Consider the following 27541-nt stretch of genomic DNA (forward strand, 5'->3'; position numbering starts at 1 on the left):
AGTTGTGTCAGAAATATATCACATCAACCAAATGGAAGGAGGAAGCATCTTTGTTAAAGTCTGTAGAAGAAAGTGAAAATTTTTACTCATTTACTGCAAGCAGCAAGCAGGATTTGTTCATATACGAGGGAGAGAAAGAAATTTTGAAAGCCACTTCTGCAGAAGCTTGGGAAGGCAGTGTTGGAGGAGATGTATGGTCACGATAAGGAAACCGGATTTCTTGATGTGCTAAATGACTGTGGCTTAGATCAGCTAGTCACGGAGCCCACCAGAGGACAGGTGACTCTGGATTTAATTTTGTGCGGTACGCAGGACCTGGTTAGAGATGTAAACGTTACTGAGCCATTGGGGAACAGTGATCATGCTGCGATCCGTTTTGACGTGCACGTTGGGGGAAGAATACCAGGCAAATCTCTAACAAAAACCCTTGACTTCTGACGGGCGGACTTCCCTCAAATGAGGAGGCTGGTTAGAAGGAGGTTGAAAGGGAGGGTAAAAAGAGTCCAGTCTCTCCAGAGTGCATGGAGGCTGCTTAAAACAACAGTAATAGAGGCCCAGCAGAGGTGTATACCGCAAAGAAAGAAGGGTTCCACTAAATCCAGGAGGGTGCCCGCATGGCTAACCAGCCAAGTTAGAGAGGCTGTGAAGGGCAAGGAAGCTTCCTTCCGTAAATGGAAGTCTTGCCCTAATGAAGAGAATAAAAGGAACATAAACTGTGGCAAAAGAAATGTAAGAAGGTGATAGGGGAGGCCAAGCAAGACTATGAGGAACGCATGGCCAGCAACATTAAGGGGAATAATAAAAGCTTCTTCAAATATGTTAGAAGCAGGAAACCCGCCAGAGAAGCGGTTGGCCCTCTGGATGGTGAGGGAGGGAAAGGGGAGATAAAAGGAGACTTAGAGATGGCAGAGAAATTAAATGAGTTCTTTGCATCTGTCTTCACGGCAGAAGACCTCGGGCAGATACCGCTGCCCGAATGGCCCCTCCTAACCGAGGAGTTAAGTCAGATAGAGGTTAAAAGAGAAGATGTTTCAGACCTCATTGATAAATTAAAGATCAATAAGTCACCGGGCCCTGATGGCATACACCCAAGGGTTATTAAGGAATTGAAGAATGAAGTTGCAGATCTCTTGACTAAGGTATGCAACTTGTCCCTCAAAACAGCCACGGTGCCAGTAGATTGGAGGATAGCAAATGTCACGCCTATTTTTAAAAAGGGAAAGAGGGGGGACCCGGGAAACTATAGGCCGGTCAGCCTAACATCCATACCGGGTAAGATGGTGGAATGCCTCATCAAAGATAGGATCTCAAAACACATAGACGAACAGGCCTTGCTGAGGGAGAGTCAGCATGGCTTCTGTAAGGGTAAGTCTTGCCTCACAAACCTTATAGAATTCTTTGAAAAGGTCAACAGGCATGTGGATGCGGGAGAACCCGTGGACATTATATATCTGGACTTTCAGAAGGCGTTTGACACGGTCCCTCACCAAAGGCTACTGAAAAAACTCCACAGTCAGGGAATTAGAGGACAGGTCCTCTCATGGATTGAGAACTGGTTGGAGGCCAGGAAGCAGAGAGTGGGTGTCAATGGGCAATTTTCACAATGGAGAGAGGTGAAAAGCGGTGTGCCCCAAGGATCTGTCCTGGGACCGGTGCTTTTCAACCTCTTCATAAATGACCTGGAGACAGGGTTGAGCAGTGAAGTGGCTAAGTTTGCAGACGACACCAAACTTTTCCGAGTGGTAAAGACCAGAAGTGATTGTGAGGAGCTCCAGAAGGATCTCTCCAGTCTGGCAGAATGGGCAGCAAAATGGCAGATGCGCTTCAATGTCAGTAAGTGTAAAGTCATGCACATTGGGGCAAAAAATCAAAACTTCACATATAGGCTGATGGGTTCTGAGCTGTCTGTGACAGATCAGGAGAGAGATCTTGGGGTGGTGGTGGACAGGTCGATGAAAGTGTCGACCCAATGTGCGGCGGCAGTGAAGAAGGCCAATTCTATGCTTGGGATCATTAGGAAGGGTATTGAGAACAAAACGGTTAGTATTATAATGCCGTTGTACAAATCGATGGTAAGGCCACACCTGGAGTATTGTGTCCAGTTCTGGTCGCCGCATCTCAAAAAAGACATAGTGGAAATGGAAAAGGTGCAAAAGAGAGCGACTAAGATGATTACGGGGCTGGGGCACCTTCCTTATGAGGAAAGGCTATGGTGTTTGGGCCTCTTCAGCCTAGAAAAGAGACGCTTGAGGGGGGACATGATTGAGACATACAAAATTATGCAGGGGATGGACAGAGTGGATAGGGAGATGCTCTTTACACTCTCACATAATACCAGAACCAGGGGACATCCACTAAAATTGAGTGTTGGGCGGGTTAGGACAGACAAAAGAAAATATTTCTTTACTCAGCGCGTGGTCGGTCTGTGGAACTCCTTGCCACAGGATGTGGTGCTGGCGTCTAGCCTAGACGCCTTTAAAAGGGGATTGGACAAGTTTCTGGAGGAAAAATCCATTATGGGGTACAAGCCATGATGTGTATGCGCAACCTCCTGATTTTAGGAATGGGTTAAGTCAGAATGCCAGATGTAGGGGAGGGCACCAGGATGAGGTCTCTTGTTATCTGGTGTGCTCCCTGGGGCATTTGGTGGGCCTCTGTGAGATACAGGAAGCTGGACTAGATGGGCCTATGGCCTGATCCAGTGGGGCTGTTCTTATGTTCTTATGTCTTTTTGCTTAGTGTTGAGATACATATGAACAATGGTTGTTTCTCTCCTGCATGCCTACAAATGTTTCATGCAGTGGCTAAGGTATCTGAATTTGCATACAGTTGGACCCCAGTATCCAAGGAGGATCCATTTGCAGACACACACACACCCAGATATCGATATCAGTGGATAATGAAATCCACAGGAGGGCCTCAAGAACTTCCCAGACATGATCAGAAGCATCAGTGTTCACAAGGAGGTGATCGGAGGCATGGGGAGGCCTCTAAAAGGCACTTCTGGTTTTTGAGTTGGATCAGTATCTGGATGGAAGATCATGTGGAAACTCTGTATGTACTACTTGATGTTCAACAGAAGAAACTCAGTGCATAAATGTAATATATAAAGTGCTATTTTTGTATGAGATATTAAATGTTCTAAGAAATAAACAGCAGCCAAGAACCCAAAGGGACTAAAGCAGAACACTGGGAGAGAGACATGCAATCCAACTGCAATGTAAATCATCACTGAATATCACAAATATCAGCCAGTTTGCCACCTCTACCCTACTTTTACAGAATCACTCACGACCATGTACTATTGCTTCATAAGCAAGACCAGAAAATGACTCTTAAAAGCAGCACTATTGATAGGAAAATTGCTTCTTTTGTGGACTGAGGTGATGACACCTCACATGCATATCTAGAACAGTTAAGAGAAAAGTTCAAAAAAAGTTCATATGCAGCCATTTATTTTGATGTAGTAGATACACTTGTGCCTAATGCAATGGCTTCATCAAAGAAGATACTACATATGCTGGCAATATGCCTAGCAAACAATATCCTGGTAACTGGATTTTAATGGATGATAGCTACTCCCCCCCAACCAGTAGACTAAAGAGCAATGACCAAGAATTCATTACTTCAGTCATGCATTTCTTTTAAAATGCCTTGTTTAATAGGTTAAACCAGACAGATATAAGTAGAGCCAACTGACTCACCACCTATCCTAGCCATTAGCTACTGGGAACAAAGCCATAAAGATTAGGAAAGCAGAGGAAGCATAGTTAATGGGCTTACTTATGTTCCAAGTAGCCCCCAAAGCTATCTCATTTACCAAAAATGATGTTCAGTTACTGTTCTCAACATCTCTTCCAAGAAATCCACACTTAGCTAGACTCTTGAAAGGCATGAGCTTGATACCAGTGTAAACCAGTAATGATATCACAAAGTACCAACAATACATGACCATAAATAACAGTAGGGCAATACCTTCATTAGGACTAATTAATAAAACAAGTAGTAAACAAACTTTTGAGTTAAGCAAGGGCTGAATAAGTAAGTAACACACTGGGGGAGGGAAAGAATGTTAAAGGGCAGTATAAAAAACACTGAGGTTGCAGTTTGTAGATTGTTGTATGGTTACAGCAGTGATTTTCAACCTTTGTCATTTCGAGGCACACTGACAAGGCAATAAAATTGTCAAGGCACACCATCAGGTTTTTGACAATTGACAAGGCACACCATGCTGCCAGTGGGGGGTTCATATTCTCATTGGCCCTACTAATAAATGATCTTCCCCCAAATTCCTGTGGCACACCTGTGGACCACTCTCGGCACACTAGTGTGCTACGGCACAGTGGTTGAAAATGGCTGAGTTACAGGATAATCCTATGCATGATTACATGGAAGTAAGCACTCAGTGAGGCTTATTCTTACATAACTGTGCATAGAATTGCAATCTAGGACTAGGCTGTACTTGGTGCAGAAAAAACCAACAGAGATAAATGGCTGTTCTCCCTTTGATAATAATCCAGTCAGCTATTTTTCATTTCTGCCTCCAGCAATAGTGAAAACACACCACCATATTACCTTAATTCATTAGCTAACCTGAGGCACAACAGCATTGAGGCTGGCTTAACAAACAGAAAAATAAGAAAGATTTTCTTCTTCTTTTTTTTTTAAGTCCCATGAGCAGCATTTTAGTAGCTCACAGGCACTCACAATACAAGACTTCTCATGAGAAACAGTTCAGCCTTTTAGTAGCCAGGTTAATCTTGCAGAACAAGAAACACAGAGCAAAGTGTAATGACATTCAGGTAATTCTTGGCTTGACAATTATGATATGATGTATTAGGAAGGGATACATTACTTCTGGCCATAAGATAGCCAGCAACTGAACAATCCATATGCCAAGTTGCTAACTTAACGCAGAAAAAGAGCTTAGTGTTGTGGGGGGGGGGAGTGGAAGCTGATCACTATGGGGGGAACACTAATAAATCCCCTGGTCTCTGGGCCAAGCTCCCTTCCAGCTAAGTCTTGTGTGATAAAAATGTAAGGAGGGGTTTTGTTAGCCGAAAGCTTAAAGGATTTAAGAGAAGGATTAACTGCAGCTTTGATACTCAAAAGTACTAAGGCAAAACCTCATAATGAACCATGCATTAGAAAAAGTTGCAACGGTAGACAGTTAAAAATTGGAGGCAGAAGGAAAAGAACAGAGTCTGCTTTGCATAAGGAACAAGCATTGGTCCATATAAATCATCCTAAAATTGTGAACACTGAGAGCACAGGACTGGTTAAGGAATATGGCATAGCACAATGGCAAAGGCAGCACAAATTCTACATACTTACTATGCAGCATGATAGATAAATCAAGATTATTTACATGGGGAAAAATGTGTTCCCAATTCCATAGCACTTGCAAATATATCAGATGTTTCAAGTTAAGTATATAAGCAGCACTCAAACATGCTGAAGTTAAGCAGGTCTGGGTCAAAAAGGAGCATGGATTAGATTGCCTAAAAATTCTAAGTACATTGTCTTGAGTTCCTCAGAAGAAAGGCAGGATAAACAGTCAATACAGTGAGGTCTAAATCTCAGTGTATGCACTGAAAAATTAAATGAAAATAAAAAATTGAATAATCAAAGGTCTTACTGTACAAGAGAGGAGGAAAGTGCACAGAAACCTGAAAAAGAGGATTGCAGGAGCTGGTTGGCTTTGTTTTTCTTGTGCCCCTTGCCTTATTAAATACTTAATCTCACAACTCTTTTACTCTAAAAAGGCTACAAGGATCAAAAAAAGTCCAAAAGAAGTTTTGGAAAAGTTGGGAATTTTGTCTGCAGGGTGGTAGCATTTTAGATTGGATTATTCTGGATACTGCTCACCTGGCCTGGAGGATGATCTATAATGGATGTGGGAGAAAAACCACATCATTTTTGTGATTATCCTTCTAGATAAAGGTCATCATTAGTAGTTGGTGTTGGAGAAGCATTTACATGCCAACATTATCCTCCAATATTTGAAATTTCAACCACTAGCAGGTCTGGACTATGTAACCCAGCAAACCGAAGAGAAGTTCATGCAGACCAATTCCCTTGAGAATAGTTTAAACCAGTGGCCTTCAACCTTTTTTTGTGCCGCAAAACAAAATATGAGACTGGGGACTGCACCATTGGTCCCGCTCTCTTCTGGGACCCCATCTGCTCACTCGCTGCCCCCATCACAACCAACTCCCTCTCCCTGTTACATTCTCCCTGCAACCAAATATTCTTATTAGAAAGAGCAGAAAAAGTTACCATGAAGTGAAAGCACTAGTGAAAGCTATTTTAGCACAACTGCTAAGAACCGGAGCATGACTGGGACACAAACTCCTGGGTACCTGAAGGGGTACACTAGATGCCTCCCCCTTTACCTGGTGGTGCTCTAGTCCTATGGTCTTCAACCTCTTCAGTCCTGTAAGTTGCCGTGACCCCACAACTGAGGTTTTGCAACCCCACTGGGGTTCCAAATACAAGGTTGAAGATTATCTGGATGTATTTTACTACAGGTAAACATTCTCTATAGGAAAGATTACATGATAAATCCACACTGTTCCGTACAGTCTACAGTCACAAGGATCAATCAGTGAATTGGACTGGTTAATCCTTGCAGCACTACTTAAAATATATGTGAGCAGTGTACGAGTTATGGTACCTGAGGGAACAAAAACTTACCTCTCAGCATCGTCACAGAAATTGCTGCTAAAGGGAAGCAATGATGGACTCTGCTCAGTTGCTGCCACCTAACAGAATGACTCTGAGATTGGTTGCAGATTACTAGCATGGGGTCAAAAAGGGATACAACGTGCTTTCATCTGGAATAAATGATACTGTTTGACACTCTCATGACACTGAGGACATGAGAGCCAATATCAGAACATTCCTTTCCAGGAATGATCTGCTTATCTTTAACTTTTTTCTTCCACAGCCCCTCCTTTATCTGCTGAAAAACTGGTGCCCAGGCTGTGACCAAGATTGGAGGACAGCAAATGTCACACCAATCTTTAAAAAGGGAAGGAGAGGGTGTTGGGAGAGTTAGAACAGGCAAAAGAAAATATTTCTTTACTCAGCCTGTGGTCGGTCTGTGGAACTCCTTGCCACAGGATGTGGTGATGGCATCTGGCCCGGATGCCTTTAAAAGGGGATTGGACAAGTTTCTGGAGGAAAAATCCATTATGGGTTACAAGCCATGATATGTATGTGCAACCTCCTGATTTTAGAAATGGGCTATGTCAGAATGCCAAATGCAAGGGAGGGCACCAGAATGAGGTCTCTTGTTATCTGGTGTGCTCCCTGGGGCATTTGGTGGGCCAATGTGAGATACAGGAAGCTGGACTAGATGGGCCTATGGCCTGATCCAGTGGGGCTGTTCTTATGTTCTTATAGGCCGGTCAGCCTATTCCAGGTAAAATAGGGGAATGCCTCATCAAAAATAGAATCTCAAAACACATAGATGAACAAGCCTTGCTGAGGGAGAATCAACATGGCTTCTGTAAGGGTAAGTCTTGCCTCACAAACCTTTTAGAATTCTTTGAAAAGGTCAACAGGCATGTGGATGTGGGAGAACCCGTGGACATTATATATCTGTATTCCAGAAGGCATTCGACCTGGTTCCTCACCAAAGGCTACTGGAAAAACTTCACAGTCAGGGAATTAGAGGGCAGGTCCTCTGATAGATTGGGAACTGGCTGAAGACTAGGAGAGTGGGTGTCATTGGACAATTTTCACAATGGATAGAGGTGAAAAGCAGTGTGCCCCAAGGATCTGTCCTGGGACCAGTGCTTTTCAACCTGTTCATAAATTACCTGAAAAAGGGCTGAGCAGCAAGGTGGCTAAGCTTGCAGATGACACCAAACTTTTCCGAGTGGTGAAGACCAGAAGCGATTCTCAAGATCTCCAGAAGGATCTCTCCAAACTGGCAGAATGGACAGCAAAATGGCAGATGCATTTCAATGTAAGTAAGTGTAAAGTCATGCACATTGGGGCAAAAAATCAAAACTTCACATACATGCTAATGGGTTCTGAGCTGTCTGTGACAGATCAGGAGAGATCTTGGGGTGGTGAAGGACATATCGATGAAAGTGTCGACCCATTGTGCGGCGGCAGTGAAGAAGGCCAATTCTATGCTTGGGATCATTAGAAAACGGCTAATATTATAATACCAATCGATGGTAAGGCCACACCTGGAGTATTGCGTCCAGTTCTGGTCGCCACATCTCAAAAAAGTCATAGTGGAAATGGAAAAGGTGCAAAAAAGAACGACAAAGATGATTACTGGGTTGGGGCACCTTCCTTATGAGGAAAGGCTACGGCATTTGGGCCTCTTCAACCTAGAAAAGAGGCACCTGAGGGGGGACATGATTCAGACATACAAAATCATGCAGGGGATGGACAGAGTAGCTAGAGAGAAGCTCTTTTCCCTCTCACATAACACCAGAACCAGGGGACATCCATGAAAGTTGAGTGTTGGGAGGGTTAGGACAAAAGAAAATATTGCTTTACTTGGTCCGTGGAACTCCTTGCCACAGGATGTGGTGATGGCATCTGGCCTAGATGCCTTTAAAAGGGGATTGAACAAGTTTCTAGAGGAAAAATCCATCATGGGTTATATGATGATACATCATGATGTGTATGTGCAATCTCCTGATTTTAGAAATGGGCTATGTCAGAATGTCAGGTGCAAGGAAGGGCACCAGAATGCATGTCTCTTGTTATCAGGTGTGTTCCCTGGGGCATTTGGTGGGCCACTGAGATACAGGAAGCGGGACTAGATGGGCCTATGGCTTGATCCAGCAGGGTTGTTCTTATGTAAATGGACTAAAACTTGTTCTACAGCCTCTATATTCATTATATATTTGCATGTTAGTTTTTTGTAAGTTTGTTTTTATTTTACCTTAAAGTTGGAAACATTTTGCTACTTATGAAGTTTTAGAGATTTATAAAGCCAGGCCTGAGCAGACATAGCCTCTACTGCTAGGTCTTTCAGCTATATTGATATCATCTATGAGAAGAGTGAGTGATGAGTATAGAAGCCTTTAGAAGATGTGCTTTATGGGTTAAAACAGAAAAATATGCAGATATCATGTCAGTCTCATGTACTACTAAATGCAGTAGAAAACAAGGTTGGCCCAGTCATGAGGCAAGTTGTAAACTGCTCACCAGTTAGCATGCGGGATGGAGCTAGTCTCCAAGTATGTGGCAGGCTAGGAGACATGGTGGGTGGGCATGGGGGTACAGGGCACTCCCTGCCAACTTGCTACTTTGCATTCCCTCTGCTAACAACTATAGAAAGTGGAAGCCCTAGAATCTGAGGAGGGAGGTAAGCTTTCCTTGTATTCCTTAGGGAGAGAGTATCGGGTCACTACACATACAGAGTGGACCCTCCCCCCTGTTAACATCAATGCTCACTGGCAGGGGTAGGGGGTGACTCAGCACAGATTGCCCCAGTACAAAATACTCTTGCCTACTGGGACCTAAATAGGAAAAGGTGCTGGCAATGCCCCCAAGATCCCATTCAGGATGAAAGCTGGTAAACTAATTAAGCTATTAAGTTTTCAGTTACTTCAGTAACGATCTGACAGTTATAGGCTTGTTCAGTTCATGCCTGTCCATGTACTCTTTCACTTTTGCGCGTGTGCGCATGCACACATGCACTAGTATGTAAAATTTATAAACACAAAAATGTGGCATAGCATCAAAAGTTGCAAGATTCCAATATAAACAGCAACACGACACTAATCTGAGATCTGAATTTCACTTCAGGAAAAACAAATAACTTTTTCTCCATTAGCAAGGAACCAGCTGTTGAAATCTACACTAGGCACTTAAGAAACCTATCATCAATAATCATAAATCTACCATTAAAACACCATTACAGTCCAATTCCAGTACAGAGCAATTTGCTTCTAAAATTTCTTGGCCCCAGAACAAGATGACCCAACCACAGCTACCCTAACCCTCACTATTCAAGTCCAGACCGCTTCTCTGACAGTTCTTGAGCAAAAAGTCTGTTCATTCCACTCCCTACACATCATTCTCCATCATTGAGTTAACAGGTGCTCCCCACCATTACCACTGAGAATAGTAGCTGCTCTTTATCCAAAAGTAGCAAAAGACTCTTCACACATTCCTTTTTCAGATATCATTTTTTGAGGGGGGGGGGATGTATATGATAATGAGAATGGAAAGTGTTTCTCTCCTGTAAAATCATTAGAAAACTTCTAGATCTCTGATTGCACTGATCTTTGAAATAAGCAGATGCTCACACTATCATGGGCTGCCATAGGAATCCTGTCAAGATATGCATCTGAAAAGGTCTTCCCAATCTCAACTACAAAAGGTGGTCAAAACGAAAGAATCCTGCAGTGTCATGATAAGAAACACCTTTCTGATTGCAAGCATAGCTGTCCTGTTTCATTCTCATTTTCAGCAGCCACACCTCACAGTACTGCTTGCATTAGTCCTTTTGAGAGAGTCAGGAGAACAGTGAACCCCAAATTTCTACAGTCATGTGCTCAAAATCTCCTTGCTACTAATGAATGAGGTATGCTCCAGCAACTTGCATATTATTCTGCTTGATGAGACACATTTGACTGTTTCTAAAATGTAAAAAAATTATAACTCACAACAAAGCCTCTGCTTGCTCAGGGAGCAAGCTAGAAAGTCAGGAAACATCATGAACACACAAATACATCTTCTCCCCTACCACAGTAAAAAAAAAACAAAGACCACACTGTATTCATGTAGTCCCACTGGCTGAGGTAAAAACAAGAGAAAGTTACTACAAATTATGAACAGCTTTCTTGGGTGAAAAGTTTGATCTGCTGAACAGAGCATTTAATCATAAAATACAAGAATGTAAAAAATGGTTGAAGAGCCATAAAGCAAGAATGGGAAGCCTGCCTCCAAACAGTGTGTAAATGGCAAATACTCAATTTAAAAAAAAAAACATCCAAGAGCCATCCATTAATACTGGGATGCAAAGCCAAGGTTTTATAAAGCCAAGAATGTTTCATACAGCACAGCAATAACTTATAGTTAAGAGAACTTTGATGTCTGGCAGTGTTTTACAAATAGAATGTGTTGCATCAGGGTTTAAGAAACAAAAGATACAGTGGTCAAAAAATATGATTAAAAATTCTACAGCCCGCAAGCCAACAAACCATCAATGCTGAATGTTAAATGCATTTATCTATCCCTACACTATCCTCCTAAAACCTGCTCTCTTAGGCTTTCCAAGGCTGCTACCCTCATTTTCAGCCAATCTCTGGAAGACTGCTTCAGCTTTGTTTCTATCTTACAACATTCAGAATCAAAGACAATAACCCAGTCAGAAGAAACATGCCAGTAATTGGGCATCAACTTGCAGAGTCAGAGCAGCAAATAATTCTTGGGCTGGAGGGGAACTTGAAGGCCATGCTTGACATTCTTAACACTTCCAACAAATGGTAATATAATAGACACAGACTATGACAGCCATGTAAAAGACCTGTTCAGGAAGTGGTTGCTCACTCTTGTTCTACCAGTCTAAGAGTAAATCTTCTGATGCCAGAACCTATGTCCAGAAAGCTCTTCACCCTCAATTCACCTTTAAAGTGAATGTCAACTTCTGGAAGGGTCTACCTAAGTGACTAGCTTAGGGTCACTATTCTACAGTGAAAGTCCTAAGTGCTAAGATTACTCCCTCAATCAAACTACACAAACTCTTTCTGCACTAAAGCAAAGTAAAATAAATCATCTTTATAACAGAAGTTCTCCCAAGCAGAGGGGTTTTAAAATTCTCTAAAAGAACAGGTCAGTTGTCACCAAATCCAACACCACCTGCAGAATCAAACCCAAAGACTGAATACGTTTTAGAAAACTTGTCAGACGACAGGGAAGACCGATGAAAGAGCCAAATACTGAAGGCCTAGAGCAGGGGTCGGCAACCTTAAACACTCAAAGAGCCATTTGGACCCATTTTCTGGAGGAAAAAAAACCTCAGGAGCCACAAAACCCTTTTGACATCTAAAATGAAGATAATACTGCATATACCGTATTTTTCGCTCTATAAGACGCACCTGACCATAAGACGCACCTAGTTTTTAGAGGAGAAAAACAAGGAAAAAATATTCTGAACCAAATAGTGTAATAAAATATTTAATAAACTATAACAGAATAACATTTGAACCATGTAAAGTGAACAGCAGTCAACAGTGGCATTAAGAACCATTATCACTGTCATTAACAAATGGAGAGACTTAAAGGTTTGAGTACTCTAGTTTTCTGGAAATCCCAAGAACTCATCATCACTAGAGTCAGAATTTATGAAGCTCACAAAAGCAGGTGCACACAAATAGGGGATCACATTATCTTTCTGCTACAATGATGTTCTGCCAAATTCCAATCCACTGGGCCTCATGCCCGCTTAAGGCTGATCAGTCCCCCTTGTGCAACTCACCAGTGCAGCAAGCAAAAATGAGTCCAGTTCCAGTCCACAGATGCCAAGTAAATCAGTCCCATCATTCAGAGTTACCAAATCAGAGTCCAGAGCCAATAAGCCAAATTACAGTCCAAGGTCAGGTTCCAGGTAGGTCAGTTAAATCCATCAGGGTATCCAAGTCCAGCCACAGTCAGATTCCAAATTCAATAAACCCAGTCAGTCCCCCCCCCCTTCAAAACCCACAAACCCTTTCTGCCTCTGGTACTCCTTATATCCCTGAGGGCCCTATTGCCTTCCAGTGGCTGCAGCTGTGCCCAGGATGCCCAGGCCTTACCCTTAAAGGGGCCACTGCTGACACCACATCTACCTCCTCACCAGATCTTCCTGGATTCCAATACAAGGGGGGGGGGAGCAGATCTCTATACAGACCAGTGCAAAAGGAGGGGAAAGGTGTGGGGGAGGTAAGATCTTTGTATAGGCATCACAGCAAGACCAATGCAAAACCCCTTGCACACAGAACCAACAGATGGAAGTGGGGGGGGGGTGCAGATCTCCATATATAGCAGTGCAAAAGCAGGGGAAAAGTGTGGGGGAGGTCAGATCTCTGTATAAGCATCACAGCAAGACCATTGCAAAACCCCTTGCACACAGAACCAACAGATGGAAGTGGGGGGGGGGGGCGCAGATCTCCATACATAGCAGTGCAAAAGCAGGGGAAAAGTGTGGGGCAGGTAAGATCTCTGTATAAGCATCACAGCAAGACCATTGCAAAACCCCTTGCACACAGAACCAACAGATGGAAGTGGGGGGGGGGCGCAGATCTCCATACATAGCAGTGCAAAAGCAGGGGGAAAGTGTGGGGCAGGTAAGATCTCTGTATAGACATCACAGCAAGACCATTGCAAAACCCCTTGCACACAGAACCAACAGATGGAAGTGGGGGGGGCGCAGATCTCCATACATAGCAGTGCAAAAGCAGGGGAAAGGTAAGTCAGCCCCAGTAGAGCCAATGGGGCTCACTCCCAGGGATGAGTGGGCGGGAGAAAAGCCTGCCAGCGCCTCCTCTCCCAGGGAGGAGCCCGTCTCAGTCCCTGGGCTCCCTGGACTCACTCCCTAGGCTCGCTCCCTGGGCTCACAAGCCTGCCAGGGGCTCACTCCTAGGGATGCGTGGACAGGAGAGAAGCCCGCGATTGACTCATTTCGCCTGGAGATGGACTGGTAGCTCGAGGGTCGACGTAATGAGCACCCCTGCTCTAGGGGCTTGCTCAGCAAGACTGCCACCCCACCCCCGCTTTCCTGGGAGTGAGCCCCAGTGACTCTGAGACTTACTTCTGAGTAGACACGTGGGCTTTCTCAGCGAGCCTGCCATCCCCCCCCTTTCCTGGGAGTGAGTCCCAGTGAGTCTGAGACTTACTTCTGAGTAGACACACGGGCTTGCTCAGCAAGACTGCCACCCCACCCACGCTTTCCTGGGAGTGAGCCCCAGTAACTCTGAGACTTACTTCTGAGTAGACACGTGGGCTTTCTCAGCGAGCCTGCCATCCCCCCCCCCTTTCCTGGGAGTGAGTCCCAGTGACTCTGAGACTTACTTCTGAGTAGACACACGGGCTTGCTCAGCAAGACTGCCACCCCACCCACGCTTTCCTGGGAAGCGGAGCCGAGCAGAGCGGGCAGGGGGCGGGGCCAGGGGCGGAGTTTTTTTTTTTTTTTTTTTTTTTTTTTTTTTTTTTTTTTTTGCAGTATTCGCTCCATAAGACGCACACACTTTTCCCCCCACTTTTTTGGGGGGAAAAAGTGCGTCTTATAGAGCGAAAAATACGGTATATTTTTTTCCACCTTTATGCTCTTATAGGTCCCATTTTTATAATGTAGCCCCCTCTTGTAGCTTTTAGTTAGTTTTGTCATACATTCTTGTCCTGTGTTTTCAGACGCCTGGTCCTCTATGGTGTTTTGCCTGATTCCAAGGCCATTCTCTGCCTGGAGAATTAGGCCCACTTTAAGCAAATGAGCTCCCCTTCTTTCCCCCAACAAATGACCCTGGTTCTGCCCTGCAGTCCTGCTGGACCCCACCTCCAGGGTAGCTCGCCTGTTCAACCTGCAGAGGTCCTCTCTCCTGCCAGCAGCCTCCCACCACTACAGCAGACCCTGGGTCCTCAGCAGGTCTTGGGCACAGCAGCCACACTTCAAACTCCAGTGTCTCCAGCAGTCCATTAGTCACAAAGTCAGTCAGAGCATCCAGGGCAGAGTCTAAAGTCAATAAGCCAAGTCACAGTCCAAGGTCAGATTCCAAAGTAAAGTCAGTCAAATCAGTCAGAGTATCAAAGTCAATAAGCCAAGCCAGTCAGTCAGTCTCCTCTCCTACCTCCAACCTGCACTCCTTCTACAACCCACACCCCCTTCCTCAGGTGCTCCTTATATCCCTGAGAGCCCTATTGCCTTCAAGTGGCTGCAGCTGTGCAGCACACTCTGCTGGATGCCCAGGCCTTACCCTTAAAGGGGCCACTGCTGACACCACATCTACCTCCTCACCAGATCTTCCAGGATTCCAATACATATGGCGGTTATGACATCTGCTTATCTTACATGGATACTAAAGAACTCCCCCCACCTTCCAGAGGCACCCTGCTGGAAGGAAAAAGGACACAGACTCCAGAGGTGGGGAAGAGAAGAAGCCAGAGCTGGGTGGGGAAGGTGGGGGGGGCAACCACAGGCCAGCTTCTTTCCCCCCCCCCCCCGCCCGCCCGCCTGCCCTCCTTCACTCAGGCTGCAACCCTCTCCACACTATCCTGGGAGTAAGCCCCATTGGCTACAATGGGACTTCTGAGCAGACAAGTTGGTTGGAGCTCTCAGGCTGCAGTCCTCTCCACACTTTCCTGGGAGGAAGCCTCACTGACTACTTGTGAGTAGACCTGCATAGGAGGGGGCTGAGGCTGCAGCCCTCCACACCTTCCTGGGAGGAAGCCCCACTGACTACAGTGGGGCTTACTTGTGAGTAGACCTGCACAGGAGGAGGCTGAGGATACAGCCCTCCACACCTTCCTCCGAGTAGCCCAGGGACTACATTGGGGCTTACTCTGGAACAGACCTGCACGGGCTCCCACTCACCTGTCCTTGCACTTGGCCTTGAGCAGGCTTCAAGACTGCCATCCCAGGCGCCCTTTCCTGGGAGTAAGCTTCATCCTCTGTAATGGGGCTTACAACTGAGTAGACACGCATAGGAGCAGGCTCCACGGCTGCAATCCCAGGCACCCTTTCCTGGGAGCAAGCTTCATCCGCTGTAATGGGGCTTACAACTGAGTAGACACACAGGATGTTTCCTCTGCTGTGGAGGAAAAGCCTCTCCTTGCACTGAGTGGGGACCTGCTCAGGGAAAGGCAGGCTGTAAGGGCTGACAATGGCTGAGGAGGAAGGCGGCTCAGGATTGGCTGGTGGTCAGCCAGTGAAGGGCCCTGAGCCATTCCAACAGAAAAAGCCAGGAGCCTGCTGGATGCTGATTGGCTGAGCCTGCTGGAGAGTTGGGGACGGGAAAAACAGGGACCTTAAGCCTGCAGAATGGGCAAAATTGAAAAGGGAAACCAATGCGGGGCAGGTGGGGGTGAAGGGAGAGGAGGGCAGTGAGCTCAGGGGGCAGAGGGAAGCAGCCTGCACTCCCAACACAGGTGCCTCCTGTCACACTCTTTGCCACTTTCACCTGGAGGAAACGCAGCATACAGCTGAAAGAGCCACATGCGGCTCTAGAACAGCAGGTTGCCGACCCCTGGCCTAGAGCAATAACTGTGGGTCGGGACCCACTAGGCGAGTCACGAACCAATTTCAGGTGGGTCCCCATTCATTTCAATGTGCATTTTATTTTTCATATATTAGACTTGATGCTACCATGGTATGTGACTGCATTTGGGGAAATGTTACAGATCAGTACTTTTAACAGGCTACTATGTATATGCTTTTAACAGTGTTAGTCAATGGGGCTTACTCCTGGGTCAGTGTGGATAGGATTGCAGCCTTTGGTATGTTTGAGGAATTTTTAAAAACAGATCAGCAACAACTTAGGACGGTTAGGAGGCTTCTTTATTTTAAATTTTTAACTTTTAATTTACTTAATTAACTTGATTTAATTTTGTTGTATGGGGTTGTTAAACATTTTCCCACCTGATGATGATGATGATGATAATAATAAACTTTATTTATATCCCACCCTTCTCCCTAAAGGGACCTGATGATGTCACTTCTGGCGAGTGCCCAACAGATTGTCATTCTAAAAAGTGGGTCCCAGTGCTAAAAGGTTTGAGAACCACTGTCCTAGAGGACAGCAGTTACAGCATTGCATTCAATACCAACTGCTGCAATGGCAAGAAAAAAATCTACTAGTAAGCTCAGTCACTATCATTGGAACATGAAGTAAAGGAACATTCCCAATAGTTGCCATCACCAGGGTGTGACACATTTATTAAATACATTTGCAATCATCAAATGGCATGACAGATGTGAGGGGTTGATCTTGTAAGTCTAGGAGAAAGAACTGGAGCAAAAGCTTAATACAAGACAACTAGCCTAGAAAAATTCAGTGCTTTAAGTCAGGAACAAAACCTTGAGCTCTTTTATAAATATCTTTGTCCGAGCTTCAGCTAAAGGAAATACCCTCCCTCAGCCCATAAAAATTTGCAGCCAGCACTTCTTGAAATTTCCTGTGAAAAGAAAAGTTGGAGTCTTACACTGATCAATGATCCAGAGACTGTAAGATATGTTCTTGACAAATTGACCAGCCAGATCCACATTTCCACTAAACTAGCTCAGTTAGATTCATTCAGTGCAAAGTAATATATAAGCATAGCCTGGACTAGCTATACAGTCTGTTATGAACTATGCAGCACCCCCTTTGAAAAATCAGGTTTGCAGCTCACAGGTGCCCCTAAGAGGGGTTGAAATGTAGACTGGAGAGCCTCCATTTGCAGCAGGCCAGAGGGGGAAGCAGGAAGACACAAAGTGCAGGGTCCTTCTCATTCTACCACCACCCTCTGAACTCACCATTCAATGCAAGACTCAGTCTGCATTATTTGGCCCCTGAGACTATGGTATGGATTCTGCTGTCTTCTGAGATTTGCTGGAGCAGATTCTGCTCCATGTTCCTCCTCTGTCTGAAGTACAATTCCTGAATACACAGGATAGGGCCTTTATCAGTCGAAGTGCCAAGACACTGGAACTACATAATGAAAATGCAAGAGCGGCCCTGCCAAATCAGGTCACAAACCCATCTATGTTGGAGGTAGAACTATATTTTGGTTCTACCCTTTGGTGCAGTAAATATCTAAGTTACAGGACAGTAGATTTTGGTTGAACATTAACAGTAAGAACATTTTGACAATAGACGCAATTACCTGGGAGGGGCAGCCCTTGCCCACTGGAAGTCTTTAAGCGGAGGATGGACAGCCATCTGTTGGGGGAAATTTGATTTCCTTCATCTGCCCCAGAGGGACTGGTCTAGAACTAGGGTTGCAGCGCCCCCCCCAGGTGGTCCGTGACATCTCTGCTGAAAAAAGAAAAAAATGCCCTTCCAGGAAGAAAAAAAGCCTCTGCAGCTGCTCAGAGCAGAGCAGAGCCTCTTCATCTCCTGCCTCCCCCCTTCACCTCCCTTCCCTCCTTGTCTGTGAGTGCCCAGACAAGCAAAAAAGTGAAGCGCAGACGCCTTGTAAGGTGTGCACGCATTTGTGCAGCCTCATGGCTCAGCTGCATGTAGAGGAGAGGTGCCCTGCCGCCCACTACCTCCAGCCTACTGCCCCCATTTCTTGACTCTGTGCCTTCATGTGAGCCCTGGCAGCCTGGTTTCTCAGGAGTCAGATCAGGACTCCAGCCAGCCTGGGAAGGCCCTTTTGCGGGTGGGCGGGCAGGGAGGGGGCCGGGGGAGGAGGGGGGCCTGAGAAGGGGGAGGAATGGGAGTAATGAGGAGGAGGAGCAGGCTCCCAAAGGCATCGCTGGTTGGCTGGGGGGTTTCCCCTGGGAGTGGGTTTCTCTAGATGCGATTTCCCTGGGAGTGCAGACTCCAGCTGGCCAGGGAACACAGAGGAAGGGAGTTGGAGGCAGTGTGGCAGTAGGAGAGGGGAGAAACAATATGCTCAACCCCCAGGCCTGGTAACCCCTCCCCAGCTAGCAGGATCCTGAGACATGCAGCAGCCATTCTAAGATGCCACTCTGAGCTGGTGCTTCCCCTTCAGGACTGACCTGCCTAAATTGTGTTGAACACTTTCCTAAGGACTCTGGACTCACAAGTGGGAGGAGCAGGGCCAGGGCTGTGTAACAAAAGGAACTGTGGAGGGATGTGTGTGCTTTTTGTTGGCTCATTTAACTACCTTGCATGACTTGTCTATAATCCCCTTGTGCTTACCCTTTCCCTTTTTCAGGTGTTTTTCCACACTTAAAAGAAGCAAGGTCTGTGCATAATGTGGTCTGGTGTGGGGGGAAAAGAGACTGGATTGAATTGGGTGGGTATGAAAACCTCTGAGTTGGGGAGGGGAATTATTTTGTGTTCCATGTATTCCATGTAAATCCAAGACTTTTACAGCTAGTGAAGCAAATGCAAGCACAACCATCACATTAATTATTAAATAATCTTCTTACGTATTACAAATTTAATTGTATTTTTTGTGTGCAATGGTGGGGGGGGGGGTTGCATGTGGTCTCTGCCATCTCCAAATTTTGCCTTGGTGGTCCCTGAGCTCCTAAAGGTTGGGAACCACTGGTCTAGAAGACTGGTAAGTTCACCCCAACTCTCTTATTCCTATATAGTTCGTTAGGGTTAGTTGTGAATCTCCTTGAAAAAGTTTTTGATATACAAATATATATTCTTAAATCTGTGGCAAGCTGCATCATAATAGCATTCCTATGTTTCAGAACCTAATCCATGCATTCTAGTGAAACAGTGTCATTTGCAGCAGGATTACTGAGAAATAAGTCAGGCTTTAAAATAAACACTAGAATGCCTGCCCTTGTTTCACCAAGCCCAGAGTTCTGAAAATTCTGCTGATCTCCACATTGCAGAGCACTGAAGATTAATAGCTACTCTACAGGAGACATAAACACTAAATATATAAATGCTTCTGTTCCTTCAAGTGTTAATACAAAGACGACCCATTAGAAAACAGTTTGGCTCTAAAACAGATAGAGAGGTCTGAGCAAGAGCAGCAGCAGCAAATAAACCCTCCAAACTATTCTGCAGGTCAGCCTGTCTTCTAAGAGAATAGGAAAAACTTTGCTGGCCCACAAGTTAGTTCTTATTTATGAGTTCACTACCACCTCATTGAGCTGCTTGGCTCCAACCCCATCCTCTCCCTGTGGGATCCTTTTAGACTTCAGAATGGAACTGCCTTCTTGGAGGCCTAGAAAGCTCCTAGTTCAGTTTCTCTTTTCTCAAGGTAATTGATTGGCCCTTGTTGTGCAGCTCCAACATTCACTAAGCTGCCTTTCCCTTTCTTCCCCACATAGAATGACTTGGCAGGCTCTCTAGAAGGGGGTGACAGAACTACAAAGGAACAGCTTAGCTACTCAAGAAGGACCCTGTATTTTGGCCTTAAAACCAAGTAAAACCCACGGCATTTTCAGAACTAGGTCGTAACAACACACACTTGGAAAGCATTTTTCCATGGATTTATACCCGAGGAGTAAAAACATACTTTTCCAATAAAGGGGTCATTGTTCTCAAGCTCAAGGACACAGGAGACAGACAACTTTCTGTCTGAAAGTTGAAATTTCAGAGAGATCCTTTCTAGTCTCCCTCATATGGGGGCAGCTCAATACTGGAGCTTACATGCTGCAGTAATCCACACACCTTCTCCATTCTAGTCTTACCTGCAAAAGGAAGTCAGCTACAAAAAAGGTAACAGATTCATTCTGAAGCAAAACACTAAAACACATACACCCTACTTCCATCTGTTCAACAGATGTGAGGGGATGATCTCTAGAACAAAGAACAGCTGAAGCCAACCATGTGCTGTATGGTTAAGTTGTTGCTCTCATTAAGATCTACAGGACATTCACATCTTGCCATTAGTAAAGAGTCAACAAAAATGTAATTTCTCTACAATCTGAAAAGTTTATACGTCTTATCTTAGACTGATTCAAAGGCCAGGCTAAGAAATGGGAAGACTCCTGGATGATGATAAGTGACTGCTAAGAAGGAACAGATACCCAGAATCAGTGGGAAGTGTGGTAGGGACAGAAGCAGCAATTAAGAGAAAAAGGCTGAGCAAGAATGACAGAGAAGGGGCAGGGGAAGATTAAACTAGAGACAATGGAGAACTAGATAATCTATTCCAGCCACTGTAAAGGGACCTTTGGCAAGAGTTTCTAGGATTGGAATGCACAGGGCAGTGCAAAAGGAGGGTGTTTAGCAAGGCATTTATAGCAGTGTAAAACCAGTATGCACATACTTTGCATTTGTAAAGGTCCCCGATTCAAACCATAGCACCACAATTCTGTAACCAGAATAAATAGGTTACATGAATTGATCACATGGGAATCTTTTCCACATTTATTGTCAGTCCAATGCAAATCAAAGACCCCAAAACAGCTTTCAATAAACTTTCATAAAGTGTACAAGTAAAAAAAACCATGTGTTTAAATATATCCACATTACTGCAATCTTTTCTTGGACATAAATTATAACAAAATCAACAGGACTATTGTAAAAAAAATGCTTACAACTGGGGTGAAATCTCCGTTTTTAAATCACACCCAACTTCCTCAGCACTCATGCTATTTTTTTCTGCCTTCATTAAATTTCTACACACCTCCCCATTTAAAGGACTGACTATCTACTTTACAGAATGTATACTGCTAGCAATGCCTTCGTATACCACAGCTATCACACACAGCTAACTTGCTTCTTTTCTTTCAAAGACTTACAGAGCACTCCTGTGCATGTCTACTCAGAAGTAAGTCCCACAATGTCCAACAGGGATTACTCCTAAGTACGTGTGTTTAGGATTGTAGCCTTAGTTGTCACAGACTCTAGAGATTATACAACTTTCTGCCTGCTGAGGTCCATTTGACTCCCTCAAACATAAGAAGAGCCCTGCTGGATCAGGCCAAAGGCCCATCTAGTCCAACTTCCTGTATCTCACAGTGGCCCACCAAATGCCCCAGGGAGCACACAAGACAACAGAGACAATCTGCATCCCGGTGCCCTCCCCTGTATCTGGCAATCAGAGGCAGCCTGCCTCTAAAACCAAGAGCTTGCACATACCTGCTATGACTTGTAACCTGTAATGAACTTTTCCTCCAGAAATTTGTCCAATCCCCTCTTAAAGGCATCCAGGCAAGATGCCATCACTACTTCTTGTGGCAAAGAGTTCCACAAACTAATTACACACTGGGTAAAGAAATATTTTCTTCTCTCTGTCCTAACCCTCCCAACACTCAACTCTCGTGGATGTCCCCTGGTTCTGGTGTTATGTGAGAGGGAAAAGAGCTTCTCTCTAGCTACTCTGTCCATCTCCCGCATGATTTTGTATGTCTAAATCATGTCCCCCCTAAGGAGCCTCTCTTCTAGACTGAAGAGACCCTCACTTCAGTGCCTGGTCAAAATGTTTTTGCTCCACAATGTGTTTGAGTTGGCTTGACGGTCCTGGTCTCCTCTCTCTTTAGGACTGTTATGACCCCCCCCCCAATGCAATTTTTCACTCTTTTCAACTACTGGTTTTTTAGTTCTAATAATAATTAAAATAATTTTATAATAATAAATTTTTATTTCTCTTATAAGCTCTTGCAGAAGCTCTTTTTCCAGCCTGCAAGATAACTGGGTTCTTCCCATGCCACCATCAGCTGCTGAGCTTGTGAAATGATGCCTTAGCAGAAGTGGCCCTGCTCAAAGGGTGCTGGGAAAGCCCAGTTATCATGCAGGATGCTCTTTCAGTAGTGTCACTTCACAGTAGCTGCCGAAAGGGCAGCCCATGCAATAATTGAGTTCTCCCAATGATGTTCTGTCATTAGCACTGCTTCTGCCAAGGTGCTGGAAAGGAGAGACATAAGGAGGTGAAGGAAGGACAGAAGGTGAAGAAGGAGCAGGCCAAGGGGGATGAGAGAGATTTACATATTTTCATTTGCAAGTAATGAGTTCGTAGGTGAAAACCAAGTGCTTATTACTTCCGACTCTCAGCAGGCACCATTAATGCTATTTGGTCAAACTCATGACATGAGTTTGGCACTGGTTTAGAACTCACTCTTTTTCTCTTCCAAATTCAGAGTTCAGCAAAAACCAAACTTGGAAAAAAGCCATGCCTTCATTCTCCACACATCACAGGATGCATAACCAAAATGAACTACCTCTTTCAACTTCTAAGCTACCAAACTCTGGAGCAGCAAAGGACAAAATACCCTAGCTCTGTATGATTTCATAACAGCCTCTCTCTCCATCAAATGCTAAGGCTACAAAGGGAGACAAAACCAGCATGGTGACAGGGATGGAACAGAGAGGCAGCATGGGGTAAAGTACAACTGGATCTAGGTGGAAAGTTGGCAACCACTCTCAAGAAACACCACATTCCAAGTCAAAATAACACATATTGAGGACCCCTTTTCAAGTAAGGCACAGAATTCAGATGTTAATTCTTAGCAGGCAATACAGTTGCTTTTAAGGTTAATATTTTTCATTGGTGTCTCCACTGGCCTTGATGGTGTTTTTTCCATTAATTTGCTATCACAAAAACCAATAAGTCAGAAACAAAGCATTCCTATAAGAACAGAACAGCAATTCCTATTCCTCTTCTGCAGGGATGGAAAACCCAGCTTGGCTTGACTCGAGTTGAGTCTAGAGTCACCACTCTCTGTGACTTGACTCAACTCAAAAACGAGTCATAACAGGGGCACTTTCTGAGTCGCCAGGTCACCCTTTCACAACTCTAAAGAACTTATGTCGCCCACCCCCTTTAAAAAGCCAGCTGTGGGGAAAAACGGGGCTGCTGCCAAGGGTGTGTGTGTGTGTGTGCGTACGCACGCACACCAGAGCTCTCTCTGAACACTTCCCTGCTGTCCCCACCCATCTATAAACAGGGCAGAACAGGTGGGACGGACTGTGAGAGAGCTGCAAGAGGGAGAAGGGTCATGTGCAGCAGCTGCAAGGCTTACCAGGACAATCCGATTCTTGGCAGTTCTACTCAGAAATAGTCTCACTGCAGCCGATCATACAATGAGGAAAGCAATCAGCCATGCGATGGAAAGCGTGAATGCTGTGAACTGCCTTCCCCCCTTCCCTGGGCTTCCGCAGCCAATTGTAAGGCAAGAATCTACTTAGGCTCCTCCTTTTGCTTTACCTCAGCCAAAGAAACTAGCAGAAGATCCATCCTTTGTCCAATGATGAATGGTTCCTTCCTTCCTATGGGAGATGGGCAAAAGAGCTTGCTTCTTCCTCTCCCCTCCTGCTCGGATGCATTGTTAACGCTTCCCTGCCTCATGGCTGGAATCCCCCTGCTGCTTGCCCAGTCTGAATGCTGGCCCCATGAGGTTTCTCACATTGTGAAAACAGTAAGCAAGCACATCCAGACACAGGCAGACTCAAGTCTGCACGTGTGGGGATGCATGTCAATTCAGGGGGCCCCCTGACTCAAGTGTTTTGCAGAATCTTCCATATGTGCGACTCACTGAAAAATACTCATTTTCTCGACTCGAGTCTGAATCACTGACTTGAGTTCCTATCCCTGCTCTTCTGTGTTCTGTTCTTGCTATTACTTCCCTGTGCAGGAACTCAACAGTTGCCAGAGCTTTTCAGCTGCACCAGTTAGCTTCTATGAATACTCTGCTTTTGCTTCCAATCTAATGTGATTCCAATCCTGGCCCACTTCCCAGACATAGGAAAGGATACCAATTTTTCCCTTCCAGGTACTGTCATATCAAAGCCTTGTTCAATCTTCTATCTCTGTTGGCAAGCAGTCTTAATAAGCTGGAGTTAAAGAACAAAAGCCATCTGCCTTAATGCCTTCTAGGAGTATTTTGATGCTTTAAATCATCAATGCACCACTTTAGGGGCATACCAAGGCAAGATGCAGATGGGTAAAGAATCATATTAGCAAGTCTGGAGAAAGTGGTGCTATTTTGCAGAGACACTACCATCGAGATCTCAGGCTACCACCAAAAGAAGTTACATGTCAAGTTGTAGAACTGCCATTTAATGAGTACAATAGTAACACTCTGAGGCTCAAGTGCCCCCAAACTGTGCAACAGAACCTAAATATTGGACTTCCTATATCCTCTACAGAGCTGCCTGGTACCTAAATGATTGGTGCACATTCCTAGTAATCTGATGCAGACGCATTGAGAACCAGAAGTGTGTTTTCAACACCAGCTACAATAATAATGGCAAACAAGTGCATTCTTAGTAATAACCAAAGAAGTAGTTCATACAGTGGGGTGCAAGTTGATACTGCATCCTCAATTTCTAAGCCTCTGTCCAGGAGACAGTATCTGCCTCAGATGTAAGATGTAGCATGCTGCACTTGACCATGTGTTCCCAACACATAGCTGATATACTGAGATGAGAGTAGAGGACTGGAAGAGACTTTGAATCATGCATGGTCTTGCTCCTGGGAATGTAGCAGCTCACCATTGCAGGGAGGAGCTTGGATGAAGAAAAAGCCTAACCCAATTCTGGCAAAACTGGGAATATTACAGATTGACAGAACTGAGAAGAAAGTGTCCAGAAAGGCAAACAAACTCAGTTGCTATGCAGCCTTTTAGGGCACTGCTTCCAGGAAGGGGATTTTCCCAATACAGAGCAATACAGAGATGATAGACTTTCTTGTTACCAACTTGCAATTTTTACTTTTAAAAACCTGATTTTAAAACCCAACTTTTGTTATTTGTCAAAGTGTTTCACCTCATGAATTTATTGCAGTTCAAACAAGTCACTTATCCTTAAAGTTACATTCCCATATTTCACCTACTGGGGTGGTTCTTAACATAAAAGAAAATAACCTCCCTCTACTTCTTTCTGTTCCAAAGTGCTTGCTTCTAGTTCCTGACTGATAAGAAGCACTAGCAAGGAAGTTTGTTCCAGGTATTTCTTGCTAGAGTCAACTGTGTTAGCTCCAAGCACCAGCCAACCAATGCGTGCCACCACTTCCAGTGCAATCTGCATGGGAAATGATACTTAGCACTCTTATCCAATTTCAGCATCAATTCCACTTCACAGCCTTTGATGCCAATTTAAAATTATAAAATAACCTGGAATGTCCAGGTTATTTTATAATTTTGGGAAAACATGCACAGGACCGGTACAATGGACAGGAAGTTATCTACTTCTTAACGCTCAATGCAACCTGCTTCCCAGATGTCAAGCTCCCATTTTCAAAGAGCAGAGAGGACCCACTAACAGAGCCCTTCTGAAGCCATTATCACTGTCAAGTCTTACTGACTCTGACTCTCTGCATTTGTGATGCAACCCCCCCTCCCAAATACAGAAGTAGCCATGGCTGTGTCCTTACTTATTAGTCCCAGCTTCTAAAAAATCATCACACACACACACAGCCCTGAGAAACATAGATTGGTCAGCACAGCATCAAGACTCTAAAAGTGAAAACCCAGAGAGAGAAACTGCTTATCTTGAACCCTGTGGACTCTGAACCAAGCTCCCAAGCCATCTCTGACATTCAGTATCACTCAGGAAGCAATCAGCTCATTGTGAACAAATCAAATCTTATTTTAAAAAAATGAATTATGAAATAAAAAAGAAAAGCCAAGTGAAGTACAAAGAGCAGCACTGCTTTTTGAGCCCTCAAGAACCTATAAATTTAAGACAGCAGGGCACAAAACTGGACAAAAAAGTGCAAGGGTACACTATGAATGGCTGCTCAAATGACAAAGTGTCTACCACAAATTTCTCCAAACTATGCTTAAAATTATAAAAAAGGATCCACAAGCCTATATTCTGGAATGCTAATACACTGCTCAAACAATAAAGGGAACACTTAAACAACACATCCGAGATCTGAATGAATGAAATATGCCTATTAAATACTTTGTTCCTGACGTAGTTGAATGTGCTGACAACAAAATCACACAACAATCATCAATGGAAATCACATTTATCAACTCACTGAGGTCTGGGTTTGGTGTCACACTCAAAATTGGTGGAAAAACACACTACAGGCTGATCCAACTTCGATGTAATGTCCATAAAGCAAGTCAAAATGAGGCTCAGTAGTGTGTGTGGCCTCCACGTGCCTGTATGACCTCCCTACAACGCCTGGGCATGCTCCTGATGAGGTGGCGGACAGTCTCCTGAGGGATCGCCTCCCAGACCTGAACTAAAGCATCCGCCAACTCCTGGACAGTCTGTGGTGCAACGTGGCGCTGGTGGATGGAGCGAGACATGATGTCCCAGATGTGCTCAATTGGATTCAGGTCTGGGGAACGGGCGGGCCAGTCCATAGCATCAATGCCTTCATCTTGCAGGAACTGCTGACACACTCCAGCCACATGAGGTCTAGCATTGTCCTGCATTAGGAGGAACCCAGGGCCAACCGCGCCAGCATATGGTCTCACAAGGGGTCTGAGGATCTCATCTCGGTACCTAATGGCAGTCAGGCTACCTCTGGCAAGCACATGGAGGGCTGTGCGGCCCCCCAAAGAAATGCCACCCCACACCATTACTGACCCACTGCCAAACCGGTCATGCTGGAGGATGTTGCAGGCAGCGGAACGTTCTCCCTGCCGTCTCCAGACTCTGTCACGTCTGTCACATGTGCTCAGTGTGAACCTGCTTTCATCTGTGAAGAGCACAGGGCGCCAGTGGCGAGGTTGCCAATCTTGGTGTTCTCTGGCAAATGCCAAACGTCCTGCACGGTGTCGGGCTGTCAGCACAACCCCCACCTGTGGACGTCGGGCCCTCATACCACCCTCATGGAGTCTGTTTCTGACCGTTTGAACAGACACATGCACATTTGTGGCCTGCTGGAGGTCATTTTGTAGGGCTCTGGCAGTGCTCCTCCTGTTCCTCCTGGCACGAAGGCGGAGGTAGAGGTCCTGATGCTGGGTTATTGCCCTCCTACAGCCTCCTCCACATCTCCTGGTGTACTGGCCTGTCTCCTGGTAGCGCCTCCATGCTCTGGACACTAC

The 27541-nt window shown here is 45.0% G+C and overlaps 1 protein-coding gene across 3 annotated transcripts in view; it reads right to left on the reverse strand.

The window, feature by feature from the left end:
* Positions 1 to 27541, reverse strand: part of ZNF609 (zinc finger protein 609) — a 113529-nt gene that overhangs the window by 55230 nt on the left and 30758 nt on the right. Inside the window, exon 1 of one of the 3 annotated variants that reach the window (XM_066636030.1) lies at positions 6697 to 6779. The exons of the other annotated variants lie outside the window; for them this stretch is intronic. The gene's annotated coding sequence lies outside the window, so the exon portion shown is untranslated. Of the gene's footprint in view, positions 1 to 6696; positions 6780 to 27541 lie in introns of those variants that run through there. 3 annotated transcript variants of the gene reach the window in all.

Source organism: Tiliqua scincoides, chromosome 8 (assembly GCF_035046505.1).
Source record: "Tiliqua scincoides isolate rTilSci1 chromosome 8, rTilSci1.hap2, whole genome shotgun sequence".
Lineage (NCBI taxonomy): Eukaryota > Metazoa > Chordata > Lepidosauria > Squamata > Scincidae > Tiliqua > Tiliqua scincoides.